Source organism: Mauremys reevesii, linkage group 5 (assembly GCF_016161935.1).
Source record: "Mauremys reevesii isolate NIE-2019 linkage group 5, ASM1616193v1, whole genome shotgun sequence".
NCBI classification, from domain to species: domain Eukaryota; kingdom Metazoa; phylum Chordata; order Testudines; family Geoemydidae; genus Mauremys; species Mauremys reevesii.
This window is the reverse complement of record NC_052627.1, coordinates 12,779,422-12,800,206: the sequence shown is the minus strand read 5'-3', so window position 1 is coordinate 12,800,206 and position 20,785 is coordinate 12,779,422. Positions and strand designations below refer to the sequence as shown.

Genomic DNA, 20,785 nt, shown 5'->3' with positions numbered 1-20,785 from the left:
ATATCCTCCAGGGAGATTTGGATGACCTTGTAAACTGGAGTATTAGTAATAGGATGAAATTCAATAGTGAGAAGTGTAAGGTTATGCATTTAGGGATGACTAACAGGAATTTTAGTTATAAGCTGGGGACGCACCAGTTGGAAGTAACGGAAGAGGAGAAGGACCTCGGAGTCCTGGTTGATCGCAGGATGACTATGAGTCGGCAATGTGATGTGGCCGTTAAAAAAGCTAATGTGGTCTTGGGATGCATTAGGCGAGGTATTTCTAGTAGAGATAAGGAGGTGCTAGTCCCATTATACAAGGCATTGGTGAGACCTCATTTGGAGTACTGTGTGCAGTTTTGTCTCCCATGTTTAAGAAGGATGAATTCAAACTGGAACGGGTACAAAGAAGGGCCACTAGAATGATCCAAGGAATGGAAAGCCTGTCATATGAAAAGAGGCTTGAGGAGCTCGGTTTGTTTTCCTTAACCAAAAGAAGGTTGAGAGGAAATATGATTGCTCTCTTTAAATATATCAGAGGGATAAATACCAGGGAGGGAGAGGAATTATTTCAGCTCAGTACTAATGTGGACACGAGAACAAATGGATATAAATTGGCAGTCAGGAAGTTTAGGCTTGAAATTAGACAAAGGTTTCTAACCATCAGGGGAGTGAAATTCTGGAACAGCCTACCGAGGGAAACAGTGGGGGCGAAGGACCTCTCTGGCTTTAAGTTTAAGCTTATGGAGGGAATGGTTTGATAGGATAACACTATTTAGTCAATAGGTCAATAACGTGCCGCCACTGGTAATTAGTACCGAGGGTCAATGTTGGGATATTGAAAGTCTTTTTCCTGAGTGTCTGGCTGGAGAGTCTTGCCCACATGCTTGGGGTTCAGCTGATCGCCATATTTGGGGTCGGGAAGGAATTTTCCTCCAGGGTAGATTGGCAGTGGCCCTGGAGGTTTTTCGCCTTCCTCCGAAGCATGGGGCAGGGGTCGCTTGCTGGTGGATTATCTGCTACTTGAAGTCTTTAAACCAGGATTTGGGGACTGCAACAGCTGAGTCAAGGGAGAGAATTATTTCAAGAGTGGGTGGGTCAGCTTTTGTGGCCTGCATTTTGCGGGAGGTCAGCCTAGATGATCATAATGGTCCCTTCTGATCTTAAGTGCTATGATTCTATGAACAAAACAAAAAACCTGGGGCATGGCCGGAGCCAGGGTGCAGGGGGACTCCCTGTGCTGCAGATGTGCAATGGAGTGCGCACCCAGTCTAGCGGGGAGGAAGGGGAGGGAGCGGGGGAGAGAGAGAGAGAGCAGGGGGGCAGCCAGGGCTTCAGTGGGGCGCTTGTCCCGCGGTCCCGACCACTGTGCCGCCTGCCGGGAGGGCTCCGCTCCGCTCGGTGGAGAGGGAAGAACAGGGGCTGCCCTGCCCGGTTTGCTGCAGGGTGCTCCCCTCCTCCGCACTGCTGCCCCCTACAGAGCGGCCGGAGCGGTAAACCAAAAACAGCCGTGCTGCCCTAGGATTGGGCGAAATGCCACCCCATAGAATATGCCGCCCCAAGCACCAGATTGCTCAGCTGGTGCCTGGAGCCAGCCCTGCCTACACCCTACCCAACCCATGACGTACATGTATGACGAGTTGGATCACAGAAACCCCCTTGGGAGCTGCTGACCGATGTGCCAAGACTACTTCTGCCCCTGTTTCCCCTGCCAGCTCAGGACCCCAGCACCCTGTCTTGCTGAGCCACACACTCCTGTCTGCTCCAACAAAGACCCAGAGTCTGAATTACCTGCCCCAAAGCTGCAGGTTTACCTGAAAACAACTCACAGAAGTGTGCTTGTCTTTAGCACTCAGGTGCCCAACTCCCAATGGGGTCTAAACCCAAATAAATCCGTTTTACCCTGTATAAAGCTTATGCAGGGTAAACTCATAAATTGTTCGCCCCCTATAACATTGATAGAGAGATATGCACAGTTGTTTGCTCCCCCAGGTATTAATACATACTCTGAGTTAATTAATAAGTAAAAAGTGATTTTATTAAATACAGACAGTAAGATTTAAGTGGTTCCAAGTAGTAACAGACAGAACAAAGTAAGTTACCAAGCAAAATAAAATAAAATGCGCAAATCTATGTCTAATCAAACTGAATACTGTGGAAGCCAGGAAATAATTAACAAGGATTTGAAGGGATCTTAATGCATGTCAGTTAGTTAGCATGAGTTAGGCTAGCTGTGACCCTAATGACGTGAGATTTGTAGAAGCAAGATAATGTGAGACAGAGTGAACTGTGTGAAAAGTTATTACGACCTTGCAATTCAGATAACCGAATATGCAGTCTTGCTTTTTCTAGTAGTGAGACAAATAAGATAGCAGAAAGGCTTAGGTATAAACAAATGCAATTGTTTCTCTTTACTGTCTGTATTATTGCTAGCTATTGTCTGTAACAAAGGTATAAATGCTTGCTGTAATTGTTTACCAATTGAGAGAGACCTGTCCGGGACAAGGGGCAACCCTGTTTCCTAGGACACTCCCTCCCTCTATTGTAATTACTAGAGAAAGAATATAGTATTTGATTTTGCTGCACCCAAACAGAAAGAGAGAACTGAGTTTTTCTCCGACAATACAGATAAGATCCTCACCAGTTCCAGAATGCTCCCTTTTACAGGCTAATCTCCTTTTAGCCTGGGTCCAGCAATCACTCACACCCCCTGTGGTTACTGTCCTTTGTTCCAGTTTCCTTTAAGTATCCTCGGGGGGGTGGAGAGGTTCCTTCTTTAGCCAGTTGAAGACAAAATGGAGGGGTCTCTCACAGGTTTAAATAGACTCTCTCTTGTGAGTGGAGACCCCCTCCTCACTCCTATGCAAAGTCCAGCTCCAAAATGGAGTTCTGGAGTCACCTGTGCAAGTCACATGTCCATGCATGACTCAGTCTTTACAGGCAGAAGCCAATTTCCACATGGTAGCTTGTATGTCTCCAGGAAGACTTCTTATGTGGATTGGAGCCTTCCAAGCTCTTTTGTCTGTTAAGTGCTTCTGTACTGAGCACTTAATTTGCACATTCCTTTCCTAAGAAGTGACCAAATGTTTTAACTAAGGCTACTTAGAAATAAAGCAATTATACAGCCAATGTTCATAACTTTGAACACACAAATGGTACCTGCATACAACTAGGATGAACATAACCAGTAGATCATAACCTTCACATAGATGTTACATGGCATATGTAGCAAAACCCTATTCCAGTTATATCATACATACATTTATGAGCACACACCCCCATAAAGCCTTATGGGGTACAGTCACAAGACGACTACACCATTGGCAGAAAGCTTCATACATTACCTGCCATTTTCAGCTATTGGCCCCTGCTGGAAACAGAAGAGAAGGTTCAACAAACCAATGGTTGATTCAGCATGGCAAGTCCAATGTTATTCTATTAAAAGCCCAGTAGAGCAGCTCCAAATGAATGACAACTGACTTCCAGTTCCAACCCTTGTGTTGGTGGAAATGGAAAAAAAGACTGAGGGTGAAAACCTGACCACACTGAAGTCAATGACAAAGCCCCTATTGGCTTCAGTGGGGCCAGGATTTCACCCAGAGTCTTTTGGAAGGATGGAGCCAGACAAGGGACACACAAAGACCCATACACTTTGCACAATATGTAGTTGCTGGAACAATGGCTATGGAATTATACACAAAGCTAAGGACAATTTAGTGAAAATGCAGTTCTGTTAAACATCCCCTTGCTTGGGAATGCAACTGGGTTTGCAATGTCTCTATGTTTTGTATTATTTGCCACCCTAAGAATAATAATTCATCCTATGGAAACGGCATGGGGACTATTAGGAAGGCAGATGGGAATACTACCAGTTAGAATTTGGCCAGGTCACCAGAGTTAATCATCTCTACTCTTGTTAAAAGTACCAGAGAATTTTTAATGGCCGTGAATGATTGGGTCCTTGATTTTATATCTGACTCAAGATAGCACTGGCCCATGATCGGTGTGTTGGGACTTTGGCTCACCACTGACTCAGAGGAGGTGGTCACCTACTGAGTCATCAACACAGCTTCCCTCCAGCACCTGGGTTTTCCATGGAGGTCTCCCATCCAAGAACCGAGTTATCCCATGTTTGGCATGAGTAGCCTGTGACACAATGACAGCACAAGGTGGTAGGTGCACACTCCAAAGCCGCAAGAACAGTGTTCCATTTTCAGTACCATTCTCTTCTTCCTAAAGATGGGAGGAGGGGCTGCTCTGGGAAAACAAATCCAGGAAAGCTCCATGCTATCATAGTCTGTGTGCTGTATTCTCTTATACTGTTCGTGCTCATAAGTCATCTTCCTTTTTACCCTCCCATGGAGTAGCAGAGGAAAGTGACATGCTTCCTGCACCCAGCTGATACCGACTGCTGGAACAGTGTCTGTTGACGATTAGCAGACTTCTATTGTGGGGACTGGGTTGGTGCCCAGAACTTGGGGGAGTTTTAAGCCACCTGTGCCCCACTTTCCTCTAGGCTTCTGCTAAACACAGTTAAGCCACTCTGTGTATCTGTAAGACGAAATGCCACATTATATCAATTTAGAAAATTTTCCTATGTAGTCATTTGAATGGTACGTTATCTAGGACTTACTATGGAAATCTTATATTTCTGGATGTCTCTAAACAAATGAATCTAGCACCTGCCTCCAATAATAGGGTGCGATGGGGGGAAATGCTAGCATAGAGAGGCTATCATTATCCTATCAGTTTGGAGTTATGTTATGGAATGAAAGGGACGTAGGTGCATGGACTGGAACAATCACTAATTCAGGCAGTATCTAAATAAAAAACATGAATATCACAGTGAGTGGAGTATAAAAGACAACTCATCTTTGAAAAAGGCACCACTTTGGGAAAATGGGAATGAGAATGACTATTCTTAGCCTAGTATTGTAATTAGTGCCTGATTCTGATCTCTTGCTATTTTCACTTTGGGGTTAACTTCATTGATTTGCTCCTAATTTGCTCTGATGTGAGGATTACCTGCCTCAGAACCATTAATTTATATGTAGTCCTGGACTGCAATTTATTTGTGCAATTTCTAGAAACGAGGAAGCTGCAAAAGTATTCAAGCTGCAGACTGTCAATAGTGCGTAGTACTGGATTTAATAAATGATCAATCAAGCCTTCAGAGCATGTATAAGGAGGGGAAAATACAGTTCCTGGATGGGAAGTTAGTGAGCTTTTATGTTGGGTAGCAAGAGAAGGGCATAGAAAAAACAAAGGGATTTATGTATAAAGAACGATGTAGAAAGATAGTTTGATTGCCAGTGAAACCATGGAGGCAAGAGGGAAAAAATGATCTGGGTAAATTCATTTGGACTCTGACCCAAGGATGGTTCTTAAATTTGAAAAAGAGTGAGAGATATTTAGGCACCAAGGACCAAATTTTCAAAAGATGCCTCTAGTTTTGGGTTCCTCCATTTTAGGGTTCCCTGAAGTAGAGGCCTGCAAATCTGCAGATATCTCCTTTATATTCACAGAACATGTTTGCAGATCAGATGCGGGTACAAATTTAGTATCCTCTATTCCAAAGCTGTGGTCTGTGCATGCAGACCGGTCAGCTAGGTATCATGCTGCTTGATTTGCAAGCACAAATGATACTGGCATGCACAAAGAAGAGGTCTCAAGCACCCAAAAACATAGGCCTCAATAGTTGGTCTCACAAATTAGAGGGCAGACTTAGGCCACTTTGAAAATTTAGCCTCTGAATATTTATTCCTTACCAGCTTCCAATATCAAACTAATTTTTAAATAGTTTAGTCCTTGTAATGGCAACACTGTCTCATTTCTAGTATTGCAAATAGACATTAAATGCATTTCCAGGAAGTTGGTTCTCACCTGGAGTAAGATATTTTCCTACAGCTTGGAAACAAATATTAGAACCATCTATAGATAAGAGAGGGCTCATATCTGAAGTCAGAAATATAGTTCAAGTTTCTCTTTCCCCCCACCTCTAGTCTAACAGTCAAAGTACTCACACAGAAGAGAATTTTATCTGCCTGCAGTAGCTCCTGTTTAAATAGATTATTATCTTATTGAGATTAGACCACATTGTATTTTTACAGCGTAGCCCTCTGACTCTCACTTCCTAATGAACGTATGTTTCCTGTCTTACATAAATCTGTAATTATGCTCAGTACGATTTCCATCTGTCTAGGTCAAATATGTAAAACGATTGGCTGAGTCAAAGTGACTCAATTTTAATTTGAATCCTTTTGGGGAATATATATATTCAAAACTGAATTCCTGCATCTCAGTTTTCTTCCAACCTGGATCATACTAGCTTGAGTCATTCTTTCTGGTTACTTGGATTTTCCATAGGTGCGAAATATAAGGGCCTCAGTGGCTGGCAAACCCACCCCCTCTTTCCCCTAAAAACAATAGGCTGAGACTCACTATCTAACCTGGCTGCCTCCATTCCTGGTGTGAGTGTAGTAAGTACATAGCGTACTTTGAGTGACACACAGACATCATCAGTCATAGATGGCTCAGGACACAGACAAGGCTTGGGTGCTTCAGTGACCAGCAACAAGACTCAAAGTAACTTGCTGAGTTTAAGGCATAAAAATAGAAATTCTGTTTAGTTACAGATGGAAATTTCTTCAGGTGGTATAAAGTGTATCCTATCCCAGTATAGTTAACCACAGTGAGCTATTCTGTAAAATATGTATTGGCGAACCCCACTGTCACAGAACCATAGAGTCTGGCCGAAGTTAGTGGTACAACTCCCCTAGAAATCCACAGTAGTCACACATTGCCCGTCTAATTGAGGGTAGAGTTGCCCCATATGTGTTGAGGATGGAAAGGACCTAACAAGGCCATTTGGTCCGTTCCTGCTCGGTTTGTTACCTATAGTACATTTTTAAAGAAGATACTTAATTGAACACCTGCCTGCACTGTGATTTTATTGCTGCAGCCCTTCTCCCTCCTACTGTTTGTCATCTCCACTTATGCTCTGGCTACATTTAGATTATGAACTCTTTGGAGAAGAGACTCGTTTTTCTGCTGGTATTGTAAACTGCACAGCACGTGTTTCTCCACTGTAAAAACAATAAGGTTATGACAAGAAATGATCATACTGGGATTTCTATGTCTTTCCGTGGCAGACTACTCTGCAGGGAAACAGGTGTCACTGTTTGTAAGTGTTTCCTGATCATCTTAACTAGAGCTGGACTCAGGAAGCCATTTGCTGCACACAACAGCAATTTTACTGAACTTTTGAACTAATGAACAATGCTACATATAATTCATGCCAGTATAGGGCACTCTTCATATTAACCAGCCATCTATATATACACATGTATACTGATACTTCTTTATATAGCACTTCCATAACACATTTCTTATGCTTAATTTCATTCCATGACTTCAGTCTATCAAATCTATATAGGTTATTATACCACAGCCATTGATGTGATATCTGAACACCTAGTTGTACTCTCCTGGATCATCTAAACATTTCAACAGATGCAGAAGAGTAAATAAATGACCTTCAGTACATAGACTCTTCTGTTTTTGTTTCAGGTTCTCTGGTCAGCTCTAAGACTGCGGGGGTTGGTGGGGGGGTAGGAATCAAATCAAACCACACCTGCAGCAACTTGACAGGCAGTGTCTCCGTGGCATTTTAGAGCAGTCCCCATGCTTCTTTCAGCTGAAGTATTTTCTGTCATAGAGAGCGCTGCAAGTACCAAACACCCTGGCTCCTTTTCTAAAAGCTGTTCGTAAAAGCAGCTTCCAAGAACAGTACTAGCTGGAATAGTTTCCAGATTAACTACAAAGCTACAATAACACAGTCTCCCCTCATACCCACCTGCAACACACATTTTTAACACCATAATTGTTTGTTTTAAGATCCCCCCGGCAACATGACTGACCATCTGTACAAAAAGGATTTTGCGAAGAATTTCTTTGAATATAAAAGTTTAAAATCTGAGTTTATAGAACTACAAACATAAGAAAATTGTCAGTGAGACTTAAAAAAAATTGCCTAATGATAATACAGGTATTAATCCAAGTATAAAGGGAGGAGAAATCCTGGTAGAAATTGGGGGAGGCCTTTTGGCTTGCAAACCACACATATAGCACTTGCTATGACCATATGCACAGCAAAAGGCCAAACTTTTCAGAAACCATAGTTGTATACCAGGGCTAGGTAATTCCTAACCCTATTTAAAGAGCTCCTTGTGGGGCCAGCACTGGCTATAGCTATCCTGAAGCATGGCAGAATGGTTGGTATGTTCATTTGCAATTTCCAGGATATACAACTATTTCATAATGGAGCTATGAATGCAGGAGCTGGCGTGAAAGGTTTGGGCATGCTTGCATGTACAGAGTGTTCATTGGATGATGATGTGGGTAAGAGATGGAAATAGGGGTCAGAATATCTTTGCTTATTAACTATACACCAGGGATCGACAACCTTTGGCACGCAGCCCATCAGGGATATCTGCTGGCAGGCCAGGCTGGTTTGTTTACCTACAGCGTTCGCAGGTTCGGCCGATTGCAGCTGCCACTGGCCACGGTTCGCTGTTCCCAGCCAATGGGGGCTGCAGGAAGCAGTGGCCAGCACATCTCTTGGCTTGCGCCACTTCCCACAGCCCACATTGGCCAGGAACAGCTAACCACGGCCAGTGGGAGCTGCAATCGGCCGAACCTGCAGATGCTGCAGGTAAACAAACAGTCCCGGCCTGCCAGCGGATTTCCCTGGTGGGCCGTGTGCCAAAGGTTGCCCATCCCTGCTATACACAAACACACAAGTTCTACCTAAATAGAGACTACTGGTCCTGCTGGTTCCTGGCAACTACTAAAACAAATAATGCAGTAAAAATGGATACTATCTTATTCATATACACTACAAAACTGGGGCCTTAGTCTTTTAAATGGGATAAGACATCCCTATTTCACAGGATGCTGTGAAGCTTGCTTAAAATCCTTTGATGAGAGTTGCTATTAAAAGTGTGAACAGCGGTGTGACAAAGAAAGGAACAATGCTCGCTCTCTTGGCCTTAATCTAAGGCAGAAATAGTAAATGTCAGCCTTCCCTCTAGGCCAGGGGTAGGCAACCTGCGGCATGCAAGCTGATTTTCAGTGGCACTCACACTGTCCGGGTCCTGTCCACCGGTCGGGGGCGGGGGGGGGCCTCTGCATTTTAATTTAATTTTAAATGAAGCTTCTTAAACATTTTAAAAACCTTATTTACTTTACATACAACAATAGTTTAGTTATATATTATAGACTTCTAGAAAGAAACCTTCTAAAAACATTAACATGTATGACTGGCACGCCAAACCTTAAATTAGAGTGAATAAATGAAGACTCGGCACAGCACTTCTGAAACGTTGCCGTCCCCTGCTCTAGGCATTTAAAGCCTCCACCACTCCAACACCACAATGTAAATTCCCCTTCCCTCTTTGGGACCTACATGATATGGCATGTTGGTGAAAGGAGGATAAGTTAGACACTGGCAGACCCCCAGAAAGCATCTCTATGTATGGGCACTTGGCAGCCACAGAAGACTCTGGAATACCAGCTGGGCTAATAAGTGCCTGTAAAATCCCCCAAGCTTGACATCACAATGGCCTCTGGGGAGGTGCTAAGGAATTATTTGAGAATGAGATTGGAAGCCCAGCCAAACCAGTTGCCATGTCAGTTTATTAAATCAATCTTCATTAAGTGCACTCCCATTAACCAAAAGGGACACAAGCCAAACAGCATCCTTGATATAGAGACAGATTCAGTTGTTTTCAACCAATGCTACAAAGGCAAAGCACCTCACCTTCTCCAGGTTGACAGACCACATTCCTTTTCTCCCATCAGTCAGCAGGGAAAAAACAACCCAGACATTAACAAAACCTGAGGTACTAGAAGTAGTGCTGTTCTACCTGACATTTTCTAAAAATCACCAGTTTTCTGGCTAGGGAGGGATAGCTCAGTGGTTTGAGCATTGGCCTACTATAAACCCAGGGTTGTAAATTCAATCCTTGAGGGGGCCACTTAGGGATCTGAGACAAAATCAGTACTTGGTCCTGCTAGTGAAGGCACGGGGCTGGACTTGATGACCTGTTGGGATCCCTTCCAGTTCTAGGAGATATACATATCTCCGTTATTTTATTTTAATTTTACATCCTTCCCTTTCAAACTAGTAGACTATAAGCTCCCAGCCATATTTTTAGCCCCACACTTGGATTGGTAAATATAGCAACTTCTCTCCTTACCCTGCCCCCTTCCTCCAGCTTGTGAAGGGAAGACAGTTTATAGTTGACAGAATACTCTGGCAAGAAAAAGTGAGAGAGGTGGTGGCTGGCCAGCTTCAGGAAAAAAAAAAAAAGAGCAAAATGAAAAGCCATTAACTCAGAAAGCCAGGTGCTTCTCACCCCCATAAATTGTAAATCAGCCATCTCCTTATACAGCCACACCCTTGACCACAATTCATGCCCCCTTATTCTCTGGGGAGACACATCCCTTTTCCCTAAATAAAGCAGTATAAATTGCTCCTGTTGGAAGCAAGCCCTCACTCACTGTTCTCAGAGACCCCTTAGAAAACATGAAGTAAATCACCAAGAAATCACCCTTGTTTTAACCCAAACATCAGCTGCCCTAGGAAAGGACACTGTTTACCTCCTTTGGATCTGAATCCAGACTCTCTCAAGTAGAGGGAGAATGTGTGTCTGCGGTTTTGGCTCAGTCCTTTCTCTAGTAAGATTATTGTAACGAATGAACACGAACCTGAGAATGGTAAATTACAAACTAATGATGCTGTTATACCACATATTAAAACCTTTCAAAAACATTTTAAAATATGACTAACAGGTCTTTAATACGTAACCACAGATGTTCAGGTCATTGTAATCATAAACACTCAGCCACCGCAGTGCAAAACTCTCCTCTCAACTCCAAAAGGCCATTTAAGGTAGTTGATGAGTAAAATGAAATGAAGTCAAAACTCCACACGGAACCTTCCATGGCCTAGCTCAGCAAGTGGTTCTCTAGAAGGCCTATCACAAGATAAAAGATTTCCTCATTACACCCAGAACTTCAAGCACTACTTGTATTACAGACCCTGAGATCAAGACCCCATTGTGCCAGACACTGTACAGACACGAAAGAGACAGTCTCTACTCCCAAGAATGTAAGCAGACAACACAAAGAGAGGGAAAACAGAGGTGAAGTGACTTGCCTAAGGCCATGCCACAGGCCAATGGCAGAGCCAGGACTAGAATCCCGGTGTCCTGGCTCCACTCTAGTGCCCTAGCCACTGGACCACACTCTCTTACTATATGACCCTCAGAAGAATCCTTTTTTCTACAAGGGGCACATTCTCAGCATAGATTGAGCAGAAGGACCCTGAGTAGCTTTCAGTGACCCCCTCAGCTGATTCGTATCGGCAGTGGTGGAATCTGAAGAAAGTCCTGACCAGCTCTCCTTAGCCTAATGAAGTTCTGTGATGTGAAGCCATGAAGGGAGTGTGAACTGAAGGGAAAGAAGTGGAGGATCGTCTATAAGCAGTCCCAGAAAAGAAAAATCATCCTTTTTAATTCAGAAAGCATTTCTAAGAGGAAAGCAATATGCTGCCACTAACACTGCATACGCCACACAAAAATAATTGTTTTTGGCTTACCTAATTCACCACCTTCAGGATAAAAAACACGTCTTCTCTCTTCATCACAGCTTTCTTTTGATAACAGTTTATTAATAAAGGATTACAGGGAAAAAACCCCATCCCTCCAATAAAATTTGGAAAATGTCCATCAGCTGTGTCCACTAGGATAGTAGTGAGTTTTGTGTTGAGCCTAAGGAAGTTAGGTGCTAGCTCTCATTGGGAGTTGAGCCCTCTGGAAATCTCAGCCCAATCTTTATCTAGAATGTTGCCCCAATTCAAAAAAGCCAGGGTTGCTAGTTCCTAGTGGACATATGCTCAGATTAAAAAACCCACGAGTGCAACTATCACAATTTTCATCCATGCTGTTAGTCTCAGCAGAGAGGTAGGGGACTGAATGGGCATGGAAACTAAGCTCTGTTCTCTCCACTTCTCCTGAAAAGAAGGAGGTATACAGGCAGAGCTGTATGGAGAAGCTCATAGTCTGGCTGCCCATGCTGAGAGCACTTCAATCCCCAGAACTGTTACTGATACTGAAGTATAGATTTGTCTAACAATCTTCTTCTCGTTAGTGTGTGTGTGGCACCCATCAACATTACTTTTCAATCCATCTGGCATCTACATTTACAGCATTTGAGCTCTGGCCTCATAACACCAAAAAAATCAAACACATGATACTGTAGCAGGATCTCAGCCACACTCCATGAACAACATCCAAAACCAAAAACAAAGCAGGTAAAGTTTTACTGTTCACTGGTGGATGTAAGAGGTGTCACCTCCATGAAACTAATGGCATTAGATCACCAGGGAGTTGAATTGATTCTCTCTCTTCTGGGGATATTCAGTTTTTCTTACATCTACCTATAGAAAACCCCATGCAATCAGCAACTGGGAAAGGCTCTCCCTAACAAAAACATCAGTTGGGCTAGAGAAATTCTTCCCTGCTGAGCCTCTGGGTAGAGCTGTCAGCCCTTGAGGAGGCAGCTGTTGCAGGCCTGCCAAGCCAACGAGAGAGAAAGGTGAAAAGACGTAAGGGCTGAATGGTGGCAGCTGAGTAACAATCCTCTTTTCACTGCAGATTATCAATATTGTGATGCGTTTCCTGTAACACTGCCACAAGAATGTGCTACTCCATGCAGTATTCTGGCAGGAAAATGAAGACTCAGGTGGCTACACAAGGAAACAGCTCCAATACAGATGCTCCATCTCAGGGGTTCTCAAATTGGGGGTCAGGAGTCCTCAGGGGGTTGAGAGATTATGTGGGGGGTTGTAAACTGTCAGCCTCCACCCTAAACCCCACTTTGCCTCCAGCATTTATAACAGTGTTAAATATATAAAAAGGTATTTTTAATTTATGGGGGGGAGGTTGCACTCAGAGGCTTGCTATGTGAAAGGGGTCACCAGTACAAAAGTTTGAGAATCACTGCTCTATCTCCAAGGCCAAGACCAGTGGATTCTGCTTTCTACCCTGACTACAACTACTATTAGCACATTACTGTGCATTGACACTATCGGGAGCAGTCATTCTACTTCACCACAAGCAGAGTTCTTTCAAGCAGGTTCTACTCCACCTCAGAAGGAGAAGTTCCTGCTCCTTATTGCTAAAGTTCTTCAGAACAAAAGCAAGACCTCAAACCTTATGAAAAAGGTAATGGAAAATATTTGGTGAGGAAGGGAAGAAGCTTCTAGAATTGGGAGCAAGGACAAACTTCTCTCAAGTGATGGAAGACAGACCTATCTGAAATATTATTTGTTTGTATGGAGTTTTGTTTGTTTTTAAACAAACATTTCATTTTTTTCGCTCCACAATGTGCTTGATGCGATATAAGATAGAGCTCTTATATAGAGCGATAAGATAGAGCTCCAAAGAGCTCACAATCTAATACATTAAGAAGCAACTAATGTTGTAAAATACCCTGCACCTCTTCCCCTCCCTGCTCCTTGTGATGTTTTAAAGAGATGTTGCTGTGGTAAATACAAATATAATCAAGTGTTCCATGTACCTGTGACTCACTGCTTCCCTCAAAATGGCCCAGGAAAAGGGTATTGGGCTACTGAAACTTTTATCTCTAGTCATCAATTCAATTCCAATCCAATGACTAGTAAAAAAACATTACCTGTCTGAGGGGCTTTTGGAGGTCTCGTCCCATTTCCTGATACACAGGTGTCCACATCACAAAATCACCACAACTAGCAACTTCAGCAACAAAGCCAGGACTTAATCATCATGGTATGAACTACCGTCCCCAACACGTAGAGGTGCTGGCAGTCCCTGCAGGACAACATGAGAAATCTTGCACTGCAAACAGTGCACCAGGGTCTGCACTGGCTGCCAATCAGTTTCTAGCTGGAGTTCAAGATGTTGGTTAGCCTACAAAGCTCTAAATGGTCTGGGACCTGGCTGCCTGAGAGATCACTTCTGCCACCATGTCACACCAAAACAGGAAAGCTGGTCGAATGGGAGTCCCTTTGGTACAGAAGAAGGGCACATGGGGAAAAACATTCTCAGGATGGGAACCTGCTCCTCTCCCCACTTGGGTCTAATAAAGCCTGGATTTATTAACCTTCAGGGCATGCTGGAAGAAGCATCATTTTTCCCAGGCAATTTGTAAGGGGGAAGGCTGAGAGATGGAAGGATTTTGTCATTGTGCCTGCTGTGGGGGCATTTTGTTATGACTATGTCTGCAGGGGTACGTTTGTATTTGGATATTGGTTGTTGGCATGAGATGAACATGTTAAGAGTGCTCAGAACATGGGATGAATCTCTTGCTTAGGTTTTATGGATCTAAGTAAATAAATAAAATAAGAATCTTGCCTGTCTTGTACCTGTTCCATGGAGAAAACACTAGACTCTGGGGTTGTCTATTCAGCAAGCTTCACATGTACTAAATGCACTAAGAAATAATAATAATAATAATAAATAGCAGGACTATCCCAGCCAGTTTAATAAATGCAAAACATGTATAAAGGGCCATCTCAAGAATTAAAATCCCTTCTAGGCATTGTTTGCAGAAAGACAAACTGAAAACAGCTGACTGCCCTGTCTTTTGAGCAAAATGAAGCAGGAAATCTCCAACACTAATTCCTCCATCCTGAATAAGGCACAGGGGACTTTATACAGAATAACTCATCCCATTGTCACCAGGCTGCTTTCAAATATCACAAAAATGCCTGGTTTTTAAAGAATGTTGTGTTCAAGAGCAACAGAGTAAAGGACAATTAGAAGGCACTTACTATGTAGATTGGGAACAGAGGGAATCCTAACAATGATACTGGTCATTAGAGGGAAATACCTACAAAGTTTGCAGAGGACACAAAGATTGAGAGTGGTAAATAATGAAGAGGACAGGTCACTGATACAGAGAAATCTGGATCGCTTGGAACAAGCAAACAATGTGCATTTTAATATGGAAAAATATGAAGTTATACCTCTATGAAAAAAGAATGTAGGCCATACTTGCAGGACTCTATCCCTGAGAAGCAGTGACTCTGAAAAAGTCTTACAGGTCAAGGTAGATAATCAGCTGAACATGAGATCCCAGTGCAACAGTGTGGCCAAAAGAGCTAATGCAATCCTTGGACACATAAATAGGGGAATCTTGGGTAGAGACGTTATATTATCTCTGTATTTGCAATGGATACAATGGCTGCTGGAACTCTGTCTGGTTCTCGTATCCACAGTTCAGGAAGGATGTTGAAAGCTTAGAGAGGGTTCAGAGAAGAGCCACGAGAATGATAAAGGGATTGGAAAACATGCCTTATAGCGACAGACTGAAGGAGCTTCAATCTACTTAATTTATCAAAGAGAAGGTTACAGGTTAACTTGATCAATCTGTAAGTATGCACATAGGGAATAGAAATTTGGTAAGAGAAAGCTGTTCAATCTAAGATGAAGGTATAAACAAGATCCAATGCACAGAAATTGAAGCTAGACAAATTCAGGCTAACCGTTACAGTAATCAATGGAACAACTTACCCAGGGTTGTGGTGGATTCTCTTATTGAAAATTTTTGATTGGATGTTTTTCTAAAAGATGTGCTCTTGTTCAACCAGAAATTAAGTCATGGAATTCCAATGGTCTGTTTTATACCAGAGGTCAGACTATATGGTCACAATGGTCTCTTCTGGCCTTATAAACTAGGATATAAGATGATTGCTTTAAGTGGGAGACTGGAGCCATTTGTTCAGTTTTTCTTTTTGTCAGCAGGATGTCAGCATCCTATGACAGCACTTTACTCCTCTAGCCTTGATATTACACCTTTGCAGAGAAAAGTAGCTGAAGATTAGTGTTTGTTTTCTCAAATGCAAGGAAGATATTACCTAAGTTACTGGGGGTCTGTCAAGGATCCAGTTCTAACAGAGCACCCCCTTGTGTACTCACTCAGGTCGGTCACTGCAGCGGGGGATGCTTTGTAGCATTCTGGCGGTGATGGGTTCTCAGCCTTCTGGCCAAGCCCTTCTGGATACGTCTCCCCATTTCAAACAACTCAGTGGCAGCAAGCACGCATGCAAAACTGATCAACCATACAGGTAGTCCCAATCGAGACTCTGGTCTCTCTCCCTTCAGAGGGGCCCTGGATGGGCCGCAGTCCAACTCACAGTCTGTTGATTCTCCTGGGAAAATTATAGGATACAGCCCATTCTCTTCCCATCCCAACCAGGGCACCACATGGTGCTTGAGTCCACTCAATTCTGGGGAAGTGGGACAAAAAGGAGAGCTGGCTGGACCCCACAGCTGACCACCCCTCTGACCAGCAGTCTATCCTCCTGGGGGATAACAGCCTTCTGCTGCCAGCTAATGTAGTTAGTCCTATAACTCAAGCAGTAGCAGACTGTGCTGCAGTATTTTTACTTGTTTCCTTTAAAATAAGCCTAGGGAATTATATTACATAACCTCTGTGAAAAGAACATTATTCAGGTTGCAAAGGTGAGCACTCAGAAGTTAGGAAATGACGCATTTGCAGTTGTATGGGTAGCCTTAATTCAGCCCCATTGTGTTTATGCATTAGGACACAATCTTTAACTACATGATCACATACTATTTTTCTCCACAAGCCCAGTCTCATTCAGTGCATGGGATGGAAACGCAATGGGGCAGAATTAACGTTGCAACCTTACTACAGTGAAAAATCATAAATCTAGTATTTCCCAACTTTTGAGTGCTTGATTATGCAACCTAAACTACACTTAAAAAACTATGCTAAAAGAAACTAATGTATTCTGTAACTCCATAGCTGTACTGTAGAATTGCATTAACTGTATTACTAACCCTAACACATATTGATACAAATTTGGTATGGTATATAGAAGATAAATATGTACCTTATTCAGTCCCAGGGAACTAGAGCTAAATGCAAAAAACAAGGCTAGGATTTTCACAGTGGCCTAAGGGTATACGTGCCCAACTCCCATTCAAATGCAATGAGAGTTGGGAACCTAACTCCCTCAGGCTCTTTCTGTAAATCTCAGCCTAAAGTAAAATTCATATTCCTCTACTGTATGCATTCGCTGTGGTGTGATTGTCTTCAGATTTTATCGGAGTAATTTGCCCCACTAAATGATATTGCATCTCTCTCCCACGTAATCATACCACAAATCCTTACCATTATGTATATGGGCTGTAAAACTTGGCTTTGGTTGTTGGGTTTAGCATGTGGGAGCTGGGTGGTGCTGAAACCCCACATTGCAGCATTTCAAACCTGGGGTTGAAACAGCCCACTTTGGAAGCTAGAGAGAGAATAGCAATGCTTGTCCCAAAGCTAGCTTTGTTTCCTTTTAGAAACACATTGTGTTAAACTGTCCCCAAAAGGTACTCCTCCATCCTTCAGTAAGAAAAGGATTATAGACACCTTTTATGTGGTGCAAATTCCCCACTGGTTTATTCCATCTCTCCTTTTAGAGAATACAGCCTTGTGATCCTTCAAGCTTTACAAATAAAGTAATAAATGCAGCCCCGGTGGACAGCTGCTGCTCTGTGTTCTGCTGAACTTTGAGGGAACTAGAAATATTCTATTTATTATTAGAATTAGCAGAGATCAGTTAAATACAGTGAGTCCAACAGCTTCAATAATAAATAATAATAATAAAACCCACAACAAACCTAGAATTCTCCTCTTCCCTGCTGGCACGTTGCTGCAAAGATAGAGAGCTTTGTAAATACAATTAAACAATAAGAGGGATTGTCCTGACACCTGACAATTTCCATTTGGCACCTCTAGCCATAAGGGATGGATCAACTAGTAAGTTTTCCCATTCTTGTAAAGATGAGCAGTGTTAAACTCGGGTTACTTCAAAGCGATACAGCAAGGAGGTGGAAGAGCCATTTACACTGCAAAGGAGCAGGCTGATTGAGTTCTGAAACAGCACCAAGATGAAAGACAGAAAAGGAAAAAAGGTTTTTGGTCTTGAAGTCTGCCTGACTCACATCTTAGAACCATGACAGTCTGGCATCTACTCCACATAACTGTAGCACGAGTGCCCTCTTGTGTACAAGGGCTACATACAAAAGTGAGAAGCAGCCTATTTTTCCTGAAATCATTAGCTTGAAATGCCAGGAAACTATCCCAGCAATGTACGGTATCTCAGCTTTGAGTTAAAAATATAGGTTTCCTCACCAAAGCTCCATGAAAAACAATCAGGGACTCACTCTGGATGGATTGACAACACATTTCAAATTCAGTGGCTGCTGCCAGCTCTCCCCTCCTGTGCCTTGTAAATGGTGTTATATTATACTGATGTTTGCATCTTGGATGTGATGCTAATGATCTCATTTTCCATGTGATGGTTCAAGTCAATAAGCAGAAGAAAGTTGAAAATGAAGAGTTTCATTTCGAGTTTCCTGAACACAGGAACTTTGTCTTCTTATCAACATGATACAAAACAATATTCTCTGTTATAAGATACATTTTTGGTCATTTATATCTGATCATCATTTGAATAAAATCAATGATATGCACATCAGCAGAATACAGGAGAGAATAGTGAAAATAAAATGCAACCGATCATATTGCTAAGTGCACCAGAAACCTATCTTCCTCAAAGAATACCATACACACTGTTGTATACTATGGCTTCAATATGGGTGGCAACAGTCTTTCTGACTTTATCACCTGAAATTAAATCCTGCTTGCCTTATTCACAGGAGGCATCTTCCTCAGAGACATGAGATCAGCTTGCAAAATCAGCTCATAATGTAATATAATTATAGTCTAAGGGATAGGGCAGTCTTGGGAACCAGGAGACCTGGGCTTTATTCCCAGTTCTGCCACTGATCCACCTGGCTTTCAACAAGTCATTTCCCTTCCCTGTGCCTCTGTTCCCCCTCCCACTCTTTGTCTTAGTTTAGACTGAAATAAATTACAGTCTGGATTATCTCTATGTCTAGGTACAATGCCCAGCTCAAGGGTCCCAATAGGTACATGTAGCTCCTTTTTAATGGAGATGAAGCCTACATGTTCAGCTACAAGTATACCCTGGCCAATGGACAGAGCCATCTCAAGGAAATTATACCGTAACATACTGCCTGCATGAGTGAGGAATTATTAGACTGATTGGGGCTGGAATCATCTTTTTGTTCTGTTTGCACAGCACCTAGCACAAAGGGGTCCTGGTCCAAGACTAGGGCTCCTAGGTACTACGGTCATACAAATAAATTAATAATCACTTAAAATTGTTACTGTTTTGAGAATTGATTCAAAATGTGTGTGTGGTGTGTGTGTGTGGGGGAAATAGTACCATTTCTATGAATCAGAGAGAAAATATAATGGAATTAAGTAGTAACCTACAACAGCTCTAGAAGATGGTATGGGATATTTTCCTCTCTATTTAAGTGCATGTGGGGTCTGACACATTAAGTTGACTTGTCTATACGTTCTGTTACGCTTGCAAAGTGACGTATGTTGTCAGCTACATTACTATATATTTTGACCATCATTTTTAATAGCGAACATCCAACAGAGTATGATTTTCCAAGCCCAGTATTGCCAGAGGAAAAAACCTTATTAACTTGTAAACTTCACAGTTTTGAGCATCCACAACACATGTGTACAGGAAAGTATGGAACGTGCATGGGGATAGGTATTCCTGATTGTACACATGTATGGGATATCAGGGGTGCACAAGTCAGGTAGGGGTAAAACGGGTCATGTACTTGTGTACATGCCTTCCAAAACTGGGCCTTTTGTATTAACTCAAAAACGTGAATAAAAAAGGAACACAATTTCTGCTTACCCGTCTCCCATTTTTGCCACTTCCTAACTCTAGCTATAGGACTGATTAGGTCCCTGTAGAGGGGTCGGACTCACCCCTGCAGCGCCTCCTGCTGGTGACTCCGGGAATTAGCTCGTTCCAGCGCTGGAGCACCCTCTGCAGGCTGGTGATCCACCTGTCCTCAGGCCCCCGTGTCCCTCCCTGGACCCGGTGCCCTTTTACATGGGGTACTGCCCCCTAGCAGTAACCCCTTTCTCTTAGGGTCTCCCCTCCTCAGGGAACCCTCACCCTCTATCCCCACCTTGCCTCAGTATTGGCTACTGCCAGTCATTGTCTAGCCCCACACTCTGGGGCAGACTGCAGTATCAGCCAACTCATCACTGGCAAGGAGGGTTTGGACCTGCTGCCTTGGCCTACCCCTGGGCTGCCCTCTGCAACCCCCAGTACCTGTTAGCCCAATGCTAGGCCTCAGCCTGGGGCTTTCCAGGCTGGAGCTCCCCAGCTCCTCAGCCTTTCCCCAGCCCTGCTTCACTCTAGGTACCTTGCCTATAGCCCCTGCAGCCAGGCCCTTCTTCCTCTTCAGACAGAGGAAGACTGTGTTGGCTTCAAGCTTCCCTGGACTTCTTATAAGGCCCTTGGCTCCGTTTGGGGCGTGGCCCCAGCTGCAGCCACTTCCTCAATCAGTCCAGCCTTGAGCAACCGCTCTCAAGCCCTGCCAGGCTGCTTTTAAACCCCTCAGGGCAGGAGCAGGGTTTCACCCTGCTACAGTCCCATTTAGCTTTAAGGGATAAAAGAACCTGAAAATTTACCTGTGATCACCTATGAGATAGCAAAAGTCTAGAGCAGTGGTTCTCGACCAGAGGTACACATAGCCCTGGTTCCCAAACCAGGGAAAGATAGGTGTTTGGCATGTGGGGCATGATCCAGTAGGCATGATCAAAGATTGCCAAATAGG

General features: G+C 43.2%; 1 long non-coding RNA gene across 2 annotated transcripts in view; it reads right to left on the bottom strand.

The window, feature by feature from the left end:
* Positions 1–20,411, bottom strand: part of LOC120405913 — a 35,161-nt gene extending 14,750 nt beyond the window's left edge. Inside the window, exon 1 of one of the 2 annotated variants that reach the window (XR_005598982.1) lies at positions 20,372–20,411. This is a non-coding gene — a long non-coding RNA (uncharacterized LOC120405913). The remainder of the gene's footprint in view (positions 1–20,371) is intronic. The other variant, XR_005598983.1, reaches the window with a different exon arrangement.
* Between the last annotated feature and the right edge of the window lie 374 nt (positions 20,412–20,785).